The sequence below is a fragment of the Herpailurus yagouaroundi genome, unplaced genomic scaffold (genome assembly GCF_014898765.1).
Source record: "Herpailurus yagouaroundi ecotype Mexico unplaced genomic scaffold, PumYag 214, whole genome shotgun sequence".
In the NCBI taxonomy this organism is placed as follows: Eukaryota; Metazoa; Chordata; class Mammalia; order Carnivora; family Felidae; genus Herpailurus; species Herpailurus yagouaroundi.
Window position 1 is genome coordinate 1,017,598 of NW_024412445.1, and position 13,098 is coordinate 1,030,695.

The window sequence follows — 13,098 nt, forward strand, 5'->3', positions numbered from 1 at the left end:
TTTCTTTCTTTCTTTCTTTCTTTCTTTCTTTCTTTCTTTCTTTCTTTCTTTCTTTCTTTCTTTTGATGTTTATTTATTTTGAGAGAGTGTGAGCAGGGAGGGGCAGAGAGAGAGGGGGAGAGAGAGAATCCCAAGCAGGCTCCATGCTCAGCACAGAGCTGGATGCCGGGCTCAAACTCATGAACCGTGAGACCTGAGCTGAGATCAAGAGTCAGATGCTTAACCGACTGAGCCGCCCAGGTGCCCCCTGATCTTGGTTTCTTAATTCCATTCTCTACTGAGAGGAACCAGAGCTGTTCAGAGAGATGTCTGGCCCCAGGGCTAGAGGAGAGAAAGCGCAGGCTGAGCCTGGAGTATCTTGTGCCAGGCAGCACTTGTTCAGAGTACGAGGGGTGGGGGTGGGGGGAACATGTCAAAAGGACACTCCTGCCGGCTCCATCTGGGGCAACGTAAGCACCACCTAAGTAATGACAGCTACAGATGATAAGCTGCTGGGTGAGACAAGAATGTGTGTATACCTCCTGAGACAAACACACAAGAGAAAGGAAAGCCCAGTGATAAAGCAGAGAAGACAGACTCTGAAAAGTGCCATTAAGCCACCAGCATCGTGATGATTGAGTCACACATCGCCAGCGGAGGAAGGCTCACTGAGTGAAGTGAATGCATGCCTGGTCCCAGAGTAGCGTGACAAGGGGCCACGGGTAGCATCCCGGGGAACAGGGCCCCTTGACTTCGGGGCCAACTGTTGTGGTCACTGAGAGGACGTGTCCCTGTGGGGTCCCCACCAAGAATGCAGACCCTGTGTCTGGGCTTGAGGGAACAGCAGATGAGCCCACACTGCAGGAGGAGCCACGAGGTTCAAGTGAACCCCACAACGTGCTGCAAGCTAACCACATGGACACAGGGTGTGCACGGCTGACACAGAGCTGCTTCAGAGAAAAGGAGACGGGATGTGAAAACCTGTGGTTTGGGTGCTTCTTCACTGTAAATTACTGGGGGTCTGAATAGGCCCGTAGATCAGATAACAGTATTGTGTTAATTTCCTGACTTTGATCACTGTGCCATAGCTATATAAGGGAATATCCTTGTGTTTAGAAAATACACCTGCAACATTTATACGTAAAAGGGGCATTGTGGATGCAGTTTATGCTCAGACGATTCAGAAAGAGACACGTACGTGCACAGTGACAGAGCCGACGTAGGACGATGGTAGCAGGCAGTTAGATGATGAGTGGGACACATGCTTGCCTGCCAGCTTTCCTACAGGTCTAAAATTATATCAAGATAAAAAGTAAAAAAAAAAATTCTAGTTGTCAAAATTTTAAGTGATCAAAAATTTTAAGTGATCCAAAATGGGGGCGCCTGGGTGGCTCAGTCAGTTAAGCATCTGCCTTTTGATTTTGGCTCAGGTCATGATCCCAGAGTCTTGGGATCGAGTCTGGCGTCGGGCTCTGCACTGAGCGTGAAGCTTGCTTAGGATTCTCTCTTCCTCTCTCTCTGCCCCTCATTTGCATGTGTACGTGCTCTCTCTCAAAAATAAACATTCGAAAATTTATGTTTGTACTGGACTGCAGTCTGTTAAGTGTGCAGTAGCGTTATGCATGAGAAGGACATACACAGCCTAATTAAAACATACTTTATTATTATTACTGTTTATTTAAATTTGAGAGAGAAGAGCATGCATGTGCAAGCAGGGGAGAGGCTGAGAGAGAGGGAGACACAGAATCTGAAGCAGGCTCCAGGCTCTGAGCTGTCAGCACAGAGCCTGACACGGGGCTTGAACTCACAAACAGTGAGATCATGACCTGAAACACTGAGATCATGACCTGACCAGATGCTTAACTGACTGAGCCACCCAGGCACCCCTATAACATACTTTATTACTAAAGTATGCTGATTGTTATTTGAGTTTTCAGTGAGTTACAGTCACTGATCACATTTCACCATAATAGATGAAAATAGTAAATAAAAAAGCTTGAAATCTTATGAAAATTATCAAAATGCAATGCAGACATGAAATGAGCAGATGCTGTAATGGTGCTGATAGACTTCTTCAGTGCAGGCTTGCTCTAGACCTAAGATTTGTAAACAAAACAAAACAAAACAAAACAAAAAAAAACACAACATCTGTGAAATGCAACAAAGCAAAGTGCATTTAAATGAGGTGTGCCTGTGTTGCGAGAGAGGTAGAGAGTAGGACAGATTATTTTAAGGAATCGCTCATACTATTGTGGGTGTTGATAAGTCCAGTCTGCAGGACAGGGGGCAGCTGGAGACCCAGGTTGCATCCCAAGTCTAGAGGCCCCCCGAAGGCAGAATTCCCTTCCTCCTTGGGTGACCTCAGTCCTTTTCTCTTAAGGCCTTCCACTGATTGGATGAGGCCCACCCATGTTATGGAGGGTGATCTGCTTTACTCAAAGTCCTCTGATGTAAATGTTAATCTCATCTAAACGACACTTTCACCATGACATCTAGACTGGCATTTGACCAAATATCTTGGCATCGTGGCCTGGCCAAGATGACACATAAAATTAGCCATCACATAAGTGGTCTCCTGGACTTGAATTTTTTCACTCCCCATTATGGTGTGAAGATTCACACACCATTTTTCATCTAGTTAGAGTCAACTCACATTCACTGCTGTATAATATTCCATTGTAGGAAAATGCCACCATGACGTGGCATCAGGGCCATGGTTGCTGTCACAAACAGGCTGGGTGCTCCGGGGTTTGTTTTTCTGGAGTACACGCTGGGGCTGGGGCTTAGGTAAACACCCAGGAGTGGTTTCCTGAGCTGTTGGGCCCATGAGAGGCTGAGTGATCTCAGCCTCTGATCTGATTTTGCCCAGCCTCTGATCTGATTTTGCCCCTCGCCATGTCTGCACCCCTGGCCCTCAGCCTCTCCAGCCCTTGGTGTTGCCAGATGCTTCAGGTCTGCCCTGGAATGGATGAGACACACTTCCTCTTTGCTGCCTTGGTTGGCGTTTCCCTGATGTACAAGGGGCAGATGTCTGTCTTCATGTGTGCCGGCCCTAGGTATCTCCTTGCAGGGAAACTGCCTGTTCATGGCTCTTGCCCATGTTTCTGTCAGGCAGGGAACTCTGTGCGTGTCCTCAGTGCAACTGTGCTCTCTTTTCCTGTTTGTGGTTCATCTTTCCTTTTCCTTGGGTGCTCTTAGTGATGGCCTGTGTGCTGATGTACGAGTGTGTGGCAAATGCTGTAGTGTCCCCTGGCCCGTGGCCATCAGCCTGGCTGCACACTGGAGTCCAGGATCCATGTGTCCTGATGGAATTAGTCTGGGATGAGACCCACCCCAATTCTAACTGAGTGGGGCAGAGAACCTCCTGTCACTCCCCAGTATCTAGAGGCTGCTGGATCTGAATGGGGAATAAAGAGAGTGAGTTTATGAAGACAGCACAGGGCCATCCCAGCAGGAAGGAGCAGGAGTAGAGGATGGGCTGGGGGAGCTTCTGGGCTTCCACACAGACTACGTTTGGATCTGAGGGTCACTGGTGAGGGAAGTGGGCCCTGGGCCCCCTCTGTGTGCTCAGCGCCTCAGGGTCTAGGTGGAGGTCGGCCAACTCCTCGGCAGCAGTCACCGCACACCTGTGTTTGCCCACATGTCCCCCAGACGCCGAGGGGCAATGAGTGTCTTTTCAGTTAAGTGAGCAGTAAATGGATCCCTTCTCACTGGGGAGGTCACTCTCGGAGGGCGCCCAATGCTGCCTGCACCCCACTCACACTGCCACCCCTGCCCTGGGCCTCAGGGGCAGCTTGTGGACTTTGTGGTGGACGGTGGCCTGGGCTTTCGCTGCCTGGATTCCCACAAAGCTGTCCCCACACCCCAGCCCTGCATCTCTTCTCCACCCTGGGCACCTCTCCCTGCCTCCCCCCTGGGATCCCAAGAGCCCAGCCATCAGCCATCACCCCCCCACCCCCACCTCCCGCCCCACTCCCTGCTGCCCCCTGGGGATCCTGGAACCTGGTCACCTCCCCTTGCCCCACCCCCCTGGGGATCCTGACAGCCCCTCACATCTTCCTTGGGGGCACCGATGGCTCTCTGAGCTCTAACTGCTTTGCCCCAGGCTGACCCTTCCGGTCGCCGTCAGGTGCCTTCAAGTGCTGTGTGGCTCTAGCTGGCTGTCCTGCCTCCACCTCAGACTCCATGTGACTGAGACCCGCCCCCCAGGTCCCCTCAGGCCTGGCCCTGCTGTCCCCACTGCTGGAGGCTCAGCTACGCCATCTGCTCCTGAGGCATGTGCTGTGGCTGAACTTACCCCAAAATGGAGCCCGACGCCGCGGGTCGGAGTCACAGCACAGAGCCTTGAAAATGCCTTCATTTCCAAAGCCCGGACACTCTCCTGTCTTCACAGGACAAAAGGGCAAACTCCTCCGGGTCCAAGGGATCACACTTTCCCTCTCTTTCCAATCACTTTAGTGTTTTCCTGCCTGCCCGCTGGGGTACCAGCCAGATGCCACCTCATGTCCTCCAGATGACTGCTTCCAGGCTTAAGTCAACTTACAATCCAGGAGATAGAAATGAAGTCTTTTTAAAGTAGCATTTATTAAAGCCTCACTAAAATATTACAGGAAATTTAAAAATGAAAAAAATTGGGGCACCTGGGTGGTTCAGTCTGTTAAGTGTCTGACCTCCTGGTTCGTGGGGTTGGGCCCCTAGTTGGGCTCCATGCTGTGAGTGGAGTGTGGAGCCTGATTGGGATTCTCTCTTCTTCTCCCTCCCCCACCCCCTTTCTTGCTTGTGTGTGTGCTTTCTCTCTAAAATAAAAAAAGATAGGGGGCCTGGGTGGCTGAGTCTGCTAAGTGTCTGACTCTTGATTTCAACTCAGGTCATGATCTCGTGTCGCAGCTCATGAGATAGAGCCCCACGTCAGGCTCTGTGCTGAAAGTTCGGAGCCTGGAGCCTGCTTGAGATTCTCTCTCTCTCTCTGCCCCCACCCCGCTCATGTTCTCCCCCACCCCCTCCCAAAATAAATAAATTAAAAAAAAAGGAAAATGTATAATTTTATTTCACTGGATTCAGGCATGGTAAAATTGTGGGTGATTTTTCCTTTTATTTTAAATTCTCAGGGGCTCCTAGTTAGCTCAGTCAGTGGAATATATGCCTCTTGATTTTGGGGTTGTGAGTTCGAGTCCAACATTGGGTTTAGAGGTTATTTTTAAAAAATCTCGGGGCACCTGGGTGGCTCAGTTGGTTGGGCATCCGGCTTCAGCTCAGGTCATGATCTCATGGTTCGTGGGTTCGAGCCCCGTGTCGAGCTCGGTGCTGACAGCTTGGAGCATGGAGCCTGCTTCGGATTCTGTGTCTCCCTCTCTCTGCCCCTCCCCTGTTCACAGTGTGTCTCTTTCTCTAGAAAATAAACACTAAAAAATTGTAACAAAAAGAGGACACGCAAATGGCCGTTATGCACCTGGAAAGATGATCAGCATCACTGATCATCTGGGAAATGCAAATCGAACCTGTCACACCCGGCAGGATGGCTGTTACAAAAAGAAGGAAATGGGGTGTGGGCTGCTGGGGACGGGAAGAGCGTGGCACTTCCTCAAAGAAGCAAACATAGAGTGACCGTGTGGCGCAGCAAGTCCACTCTGAGCTACGTGCCCCAAAGCACTGAAAGCACGAAGAGGCATTTGCACACCCACTGTGTTCACAATAGCATTATGCTAGTCTGCAGGCGGGAGCACCATGGTGCCGTGCTGGGCCAGGGATGCGTGGCTCGTCACTGGTCGTCCACACAACGGACGTGATCTGGCCTTTACAAGGGGAGCCTGACATTCACTAAGGCATGGACGGACCTTGAGGACACTATGCCAGCTGAAATAAGCCAGTCGTGAAAGAACAGAGATTGAAACGGTGAGTCCCGGGGGCTGGAGAGGGGCGGGGAGTTAGCGCTTCAAGGGCACAGTATCACTGCAAGAGGATGAGAAGGTTCAGTGGCTGGACGGCGGTGGCTGCACCACAGTTGAATGTGGTCGGTGCCACAAGGCTGCACGCTTCACGGTTACGATGGTGATTTTATATTATGTGTATTTTACCATAATTTAAAAAAGAGAAGAAGCAGGGGCGCCTGTGGGGCTCAGTTGGTTGTGTGTCTGACTCTGGGTTTTGGCTCAGGTTGTGATCTTATGGTTCGTGGGATTGAACCCCACGTCAGGCTCCAAGCTCAGCATGTAACTTGCTCGAGATTCGCTCGCTCTCTCTCTCTGCCCCTCTCCTGCTCTCTTTCTTTCTCTCTGTCTCTCTAAAATATTTTTAAAAATTTACAAAAAAGAAAGAAGAAAGGCAAAGCCCAAGTGCCGTGCTGCTCAGAACGCAGGGACACGTTGGGTGACCAGAGCCCTGAGGCCATGTTCGAGGCCACGTTCGAGGAGTTTGATGAGTCTGGAAGAGGGCCTGGAACTTTAAAGGAACTCAGGCATTTTTGCCAGAATTTGGGGCTGGGTGGGGTGGGAGGCTGGGGAAGGATGGCAGACCGAGGTAGTCCCAGACACGGAAGGATGCTCATGTGGAAGGGGCTTCCATGGTGGGTGACGTGTGGGACTTAGCTGCCACAAAGTCTGATTTCAGCTCAGCAAGAAAGAAAACTTTCTATGCATTTGGGCTCTGACCCATGTGGCACAGCAGGTCTCCTGACGTGGCCTGAGTAGGACCGGGTGCCCCACTGCAGGGCCCACCCACCACACTGGGAGAAGCCCCTGCCCGCCACCAGAAACTTCCCCCAGATGAGAAGGCCTGTGGCCCCTTCCAGGTCTGGCGCCAGCTGTGCCGGATTCCTTTGGTGACCACAGGGCCTTGGCATCTCCCTGTGGGGAACTACAATCTGAGAGTGGCCTCAGGGAAGAGGCTCATCACCCTTCCTGTCTCCCTAGGGTCTTTGGTGGAAAGAGGCTGTTTCCCCCAGGTGAGAAATGAGAGTCACCTTGGGATGTGTTGAAGACAGCAGGCCCCCGACAGAGCCACCTGTGCTGAGGCCCACGCCAGCACTCTTGGACCCAATACCTTGACCTGCCCACACTCCCAGCCCCCCCAGAAATGTGACCTCTCACTAGCCGACCTGGGATTTCTTGTCAGCACCAGGCGCTAATCTGCCGATACACCCCTTCCCTTCCCCTGAGGAGTGCCACCTTGCTGGAAGTGACGCCTTCCTTGCTAATAATTTCCTTCTTTCTGTCCCCGCTCTGCCTTTAGATACCGATGTCCTGTGCAGCTCCCTCCTTGGGACTCCTTTGTATTTGCTGGATGGGTTGCTGCCTGATTCATGAATCATTGAATAAAGCCAATTAGGTCTTCGAATGTCCTTGAAGGAATTTTTGTTAATTTAATATCTGAAATAACGTCCTTTTTTTTAGTTTTTAAAGTTTATTAACTTTGAGAGAGAGTGAGAACCAGCAGGGGAGGGCAGAGAGAGAGGGAGACAGAGCACCTGGAGTGGGCTCTGCACTGACAGCGGACAGCCTGATGTGGGGCTTGAACTCAGAAACAGTGAGATGACCTGAGCCAAGGTCAAGGGTCGGATGCTTAACTGAGCCACTCAGGCGCCTCTGAAATAACTTGTAAACCTACACTTGGGGTCAAATACTCAGATTGGGCCTGATGTGTCAGATGTGGAAGGAGTGGGCACAGGATCCTTCATTCCTCCCAGGGGGCCTGTGGCCTCCCCGCAAGTGTGGCATTGTTAGGTCACACCGTCTACTGACAACCTGCTAAGGGGGGTCCAGGAGAGGCCTGTGACCTTTAGGAGGGCCAGGGCTGTAGGTGAGTCCAGCAGCTGAGTGCAGGTTGAGGAGGAGACGGAGAAACCGGCGCTTCAGCAGGGCCTCCTGCCCGCCCCCTGGCGGCCTCGCGCCGTCCCAGAGGGGATCCAGCCCCCCCACCCAGCCCCACCTCTCCCCCTCCCACCCCTGCTGCTCTGGTTCTCCTGAATGATCTGCTGGGTGTCTGTGGCCCAGAGCTCTGTGGCCATGCTCTCCTCCACCAGCCACGCGGCTCTGGGAGTCCAAACTGAGATGCGCATCTGGTGGAAACACACAGTGGGTGTTGGTTAGTACCAAAAAGGGTAAAAACTTTAATCATGTTTATACTGGTTACCTGTTGAAATTATAATGTTTTCGATAGATTGTGTTAAATAAAACATGATTAAAATCCACTTCACCTGCTCATTTTCTCTCTCTCTCTTTTTAAATATTTATTTTTGAGAGAGAGACAGAGCACGAACAGGGGAGAGGCAGAGAGAGAAGGAGACACAGAATCCAAAGCAGGCTCCAGGCTCTGAGCTGTCAGCACAGAGCCCGATGGGGGGCTCGAACTCATGAACCGTGAGATCATGACCTGAGCCGAAGTCGGACACTTAACGGACTGAGCCCCCCAGGCGCCTCTCATTTTCTCTCCTCTAAAGTGGCTACTGGAAGACTGAACATGCCATCTGTGTCTTGACCCCTCTTGCTGTTGGACTGTGCTGTTCTGCACTGTTAGCTCCCAGGCTTTGGGGTTTCCAGGGCAAGCCAAGTCCCCCGGGTCTGACCACTGGCTTTCTGCTTTGCTATGTAAGCACTGCTGGCAGAAGACAGGCATCCTGCCTGCCGAGAGGCGTAAGCGTGGTCAGAGTAGAAAATGCGAGGGGCGCCTGGGGAGCTCAGTCAGCTGTGTTAGACTTCGGTTCAGGTCATGATCTCATGGTTCACGAGTTCAAGCTCGGCATCAGGCTCTCAGCTGTCGGTGTAGAGCATGCTTTGGATCCTCTGTCCCCCTCCCCCCCGCCCCCACTGGGTCTCTCTCTCTCTCTTTCAAAATAAATAAATAAACAAAAAGAGTAGAGAACAGTGAGCCACTCTCCACTGCCACTGATGCACTTTCTTGCTTCCCTGTGGACGCTGGTCTCTCTTCTCGGTGCCCACAGAGTGTGCAGGTGCCCTGCGAGCAGCCGTGGCCCCAGGTGGTGATCGTTGGGCTGTGGGTGTCCAGTACCCGTTAGAGCCGTGTGAGGCAGGTGTGGACACAGTGGATGCCCAGGTGGCTGGAATCCATGCCCGGCAGGACAGGCTCAGTCGGGAGACCTGGGTCCTGAGCGGCGCAGTCCCGGCATTGACCGTGACCCCCACAGCCCATGTGTTTCCAGACCCACAGCACAGGCTGCCGCCGAGCATAGTCAGGGCTGTGGTTTGGGCTCACAAGATTCGCCCTAAGACGCACAGCCCACGCTCAGACATGAGCTCCGGGGCAGGGGTGAGTAACAGGAAATGGACACAGTGCACCACGGGGAGGTCCCCCTCCTGGCTCCCCAAAACTGTAAGGAAGCTACAACTGCTCTGTATGACTCCTCTCGTTTGTGCAGGTGACCCTCCTTCCTTAGCATTAACGTTTCCATCACGGTCCTGAGGGTGGCCTGGTGCTCCCTGCGTGGTGGCCTGCCGCATGCAGCTCACATCCCTGCGCCTGCGCATTGCCCGGCTCTGGGCCATCTGTGCTGGCCAGTTGTGGGGCGCGTGTGGCTCCCCGAGGTGCTGTCAGAGCCGCTGACCCGCAGCCGGTCTGCCCCCGCCGCTGTCCTCCCGCACTTCACTCCCCTCTGGGAGCCTGCGTGGACTGCTTCAGCACCTCAGAGCCTGCCTGCCTGCCTGCCACCATGAGGACGCGGCTGCCAGAGCACCACACGTGACACAGGTACGCCGCCCTCCCCCGGATGGCTCAGCGGAAGGAGCCTGCGACTCGATTTCAGGGTCGCGAGTTCGAGCCCCATGTAGAGCTTGTTTGAAAAATAAATTAAAAAAAAAAAAAACAACACCAAAAAACCCTTCCCCTGTATGCTACAATTTCCCATTCATCAGTTGCCATGTTATTTCACGTATGGGTTTTTTTTTCTTTTTTATGAGAGCATTTTGCTTTTCACATAGCTCTGTACAGACATACGACACACATATATGCATACATGTACATTTTTCTGTCACATTCTATGCCTTGCTCTCATGCTTACAAAGATTTCCCGTTGGGAGACCTGGGGGGCTCAGTCGGTTAAGTGTCGGACTCTGGCTCAGGTTGTGATCTCACAGTTCGTGAGTTTGAGACCCAGGTTGGGATATGTGCTGGCAGCTCAGAGCCCGCTTCAGATCCTCTACTCTACCTTCTCTGCCCCTCCTGAGAGCTCTCTCTCTCAAAAACAAACAAACATTAAAAACCAAAGATTTCCCATCGCTAAGGTGATAGAACTATTTAGATGTATATGAATCAAGTTTTCTTTTACATTTGATACTTTTATCAACCTAGATTAATTTTAGTAACATCTCCCAGATACCTAGTAATTTACCCCAAGAACATTATTGGGAGGGCAGCAGTTTTTGTTGCTGTTCTTACCATATTTCATAACCTTAGAATGGGATTGTGCTGTGGGCTCCCTGTCTTGCATTGGTCTGTTCTTCCTGTCTGTGGGTATCAAGGGGCCTCGAAGGTAGGAGGGCGTGTCCTCCTGATTGTGTGGTAACTGTGCGCCTCTCTGGCTATTTCCATGTGTTATTTCTTCTGGATGATTTTAAAACATGATAATATAATGCTTGTATTTAATGTAATTTATATGCTATGTGACAAGCCTCTTCATGACCCTAGAGAGAGAGCTGATAAAAGTCAAGTGCATTTACAATTAAAAACTCAATAAGAAATGTGTCTAGGGGCGCCTGGGTGGCTCAGTTGGTTAAGCACCCAACTTCGGCTCAGGTCATGATCTCACAGTTCATGGGTTCGAGCCCCGCCTCAGGCTCTGTGCGGACAGCTCGGAGCCTGGAGCCTGCTTCAGATTCTGTGCCTCCCTCTCTCTCTACTCCCTCCCCTGCTCCTGCTCTATGTCTCTGCCTCTCAAAAATTCATATTAAAAAAAAGCATAAAAAAAGAAATGCATCTATTTCCTGAATAATCTCAGGTTGAAAGCCAAAATCCCCCACGTGGGAGCACGATCCAGGCATCCCCTCAATCAAGAAGGCGATAGTGACTTTCACTGCCCTGCGTATTATTTAAGTTTTTTTTTTTTTTTTCCCTGCAGGAACTATTCTAGAAGTCTTGAGAATAAAAATGCAGGAGATAAATGAAATCCAGGTATTAAAATCACAAAGAAGAGGACGAAGAGAGTTCCGTTCTCACAAGATAAGGCTTTGCACTAGGAAAACACGGGAGGGTGGGGATCACAGGAACGTGGCACGTCAATGCAGGGGGCCTGTGACGGGTCACATAGGCACACGGTAATACTCAAAGCCACCTCTAAACACACAGACACACGGAGAGGTAGACTCAAAAACACCATCGGTAAATGAAAGTAGGACTCAGGTCTACGGGAGGGAAGATACTGTCACCGAATGGTGCTGGATACTGAATGTCCATGTGGGAAAACCAATGAATATGTACATTTACTTTACACCAGACGCAAAAACTAATTCCAGACAGATCACAGACCCAGACATATAAGTGAAAATCGTAGCGCTGGGGCACCTGGGAGGCTCAGTCGGTTAAGCATCTGACTTCGGCTCAGGTTATGATCTCATGGTTCAGGAGTTTGAGCCCCGCATTGGGCTCTGTGCTGACAGCTCAAGCACAGCACCAGGTCTGGCCTTGGCTGGGGGTGTCTGGGAGAGGTCTTCTCCCATAAAAGGCTCCTGCCTCCTTTTGGTGACCCTCCCTTGGGCTGGCCGCGCCCTGGGGGGCCCTTTCCTCCTGCCGCAAGTGCATCCCGAGGGCCCACCTGGTGTGGCCCCATGAGGAGGTCCGACGACTCCCCTCAGCCAGGAGGTTTGCGCCCATCCGATGGGCAGCTGGTGAGCCAGGCGCTCTTGTTGTTTCAGGTCTTTCCAAGACCATGGGCAGACCACCCTCTCCTGTGAACACCCTTTCCAGACAAGCCCCAAGCTGCTTGGCCTCCCCAGGCCCCCACACCACTCCCCTCTTTTCCCCTCAGGAGCCAGCAGGGGCATTCCGTGGGCACATTTTGGGGCCCTTATGCAGGAGTGTGTAGGCTTCAGGCACGGACACGCTCTACGTGAGCAATTCCCACCCTCAGTGGGACGGCTCGGTGGGTCAGGACCCAAGACTGCACAGCTGGCCCCTTCTGTGGGAGGAGGGGTCTTCACCCAGCTCCTGGGCCCCTCCTGACAACCCCTCTCCATGGCCAAGCCCCTCGTCTATAAACTTGGGGTCCACAATGCTGAGCACACAAGTGGATTCTGAGAACTTCACAGGACAAAGAGGCTTACCATGTGGGACCTTTGCTTGGATAAGGATTGAGACAAATATGTGGATTTTATTTTGATAACAGTTCTTACAAACCAACTGTAAAAGGACATTTGGCGAAAACTGAGCGTTGACCAAGTGTTCAGCGACATAAGGGAATTATTACACGTTTTGTTAGTTTTGATCCCAGCTTTTGGTCATGTAAGATAACATGCTTTATTTTGAGAGGTGCGTATTGATATATTTAGGGATGAAATGGTGTGGTATCTACAATTAACCTGAAAATATTTCAGGAAAAATTGAACCAAACGTGGCAAAATGTTCACGGTTCACTCTTAGTATTGGATATATAGTTATTGTATTATTCTTTTATTTTTTATTATATTTTTCTAATTTTATTTTTGAGAGAGACAGAGCACGAGTGGGGGGGTGGGGAGGGGGGGCAGAGAGAAAGGGAGACAGAATCTGAAGCAGCTCCAGGCTCTGAGCTGTCCGCACAGAGCCGGACATACAGCTTGAACTCATGAACCATGAGATCACAACCTAAGCCGAAGTTGGACGCTTAAACGACTGAGCCACCCAGGTGCCCCTATTATTCTTTATAAATAACATTTTTTAAAAAGTTAACAAAAAAATAAAAATAAAAAGTTATCATTTACAACAGCACCCAAATCCAGTGGTCCCACGAATTCATGTGATAAAGATGTGCAAGACTATTGCAGAGGAGCTCAGATAACTTATGACAGCTCATTGGCTAGACTTGGGGACATGGAAAGATATGCAGACATGGGTCAGAAAGCTTAATCTTTGTTTCCATTACCTATCACAGTGCAAAAAACATCACCACTGGATGTAGTGGCTTAAAACCACCACTGC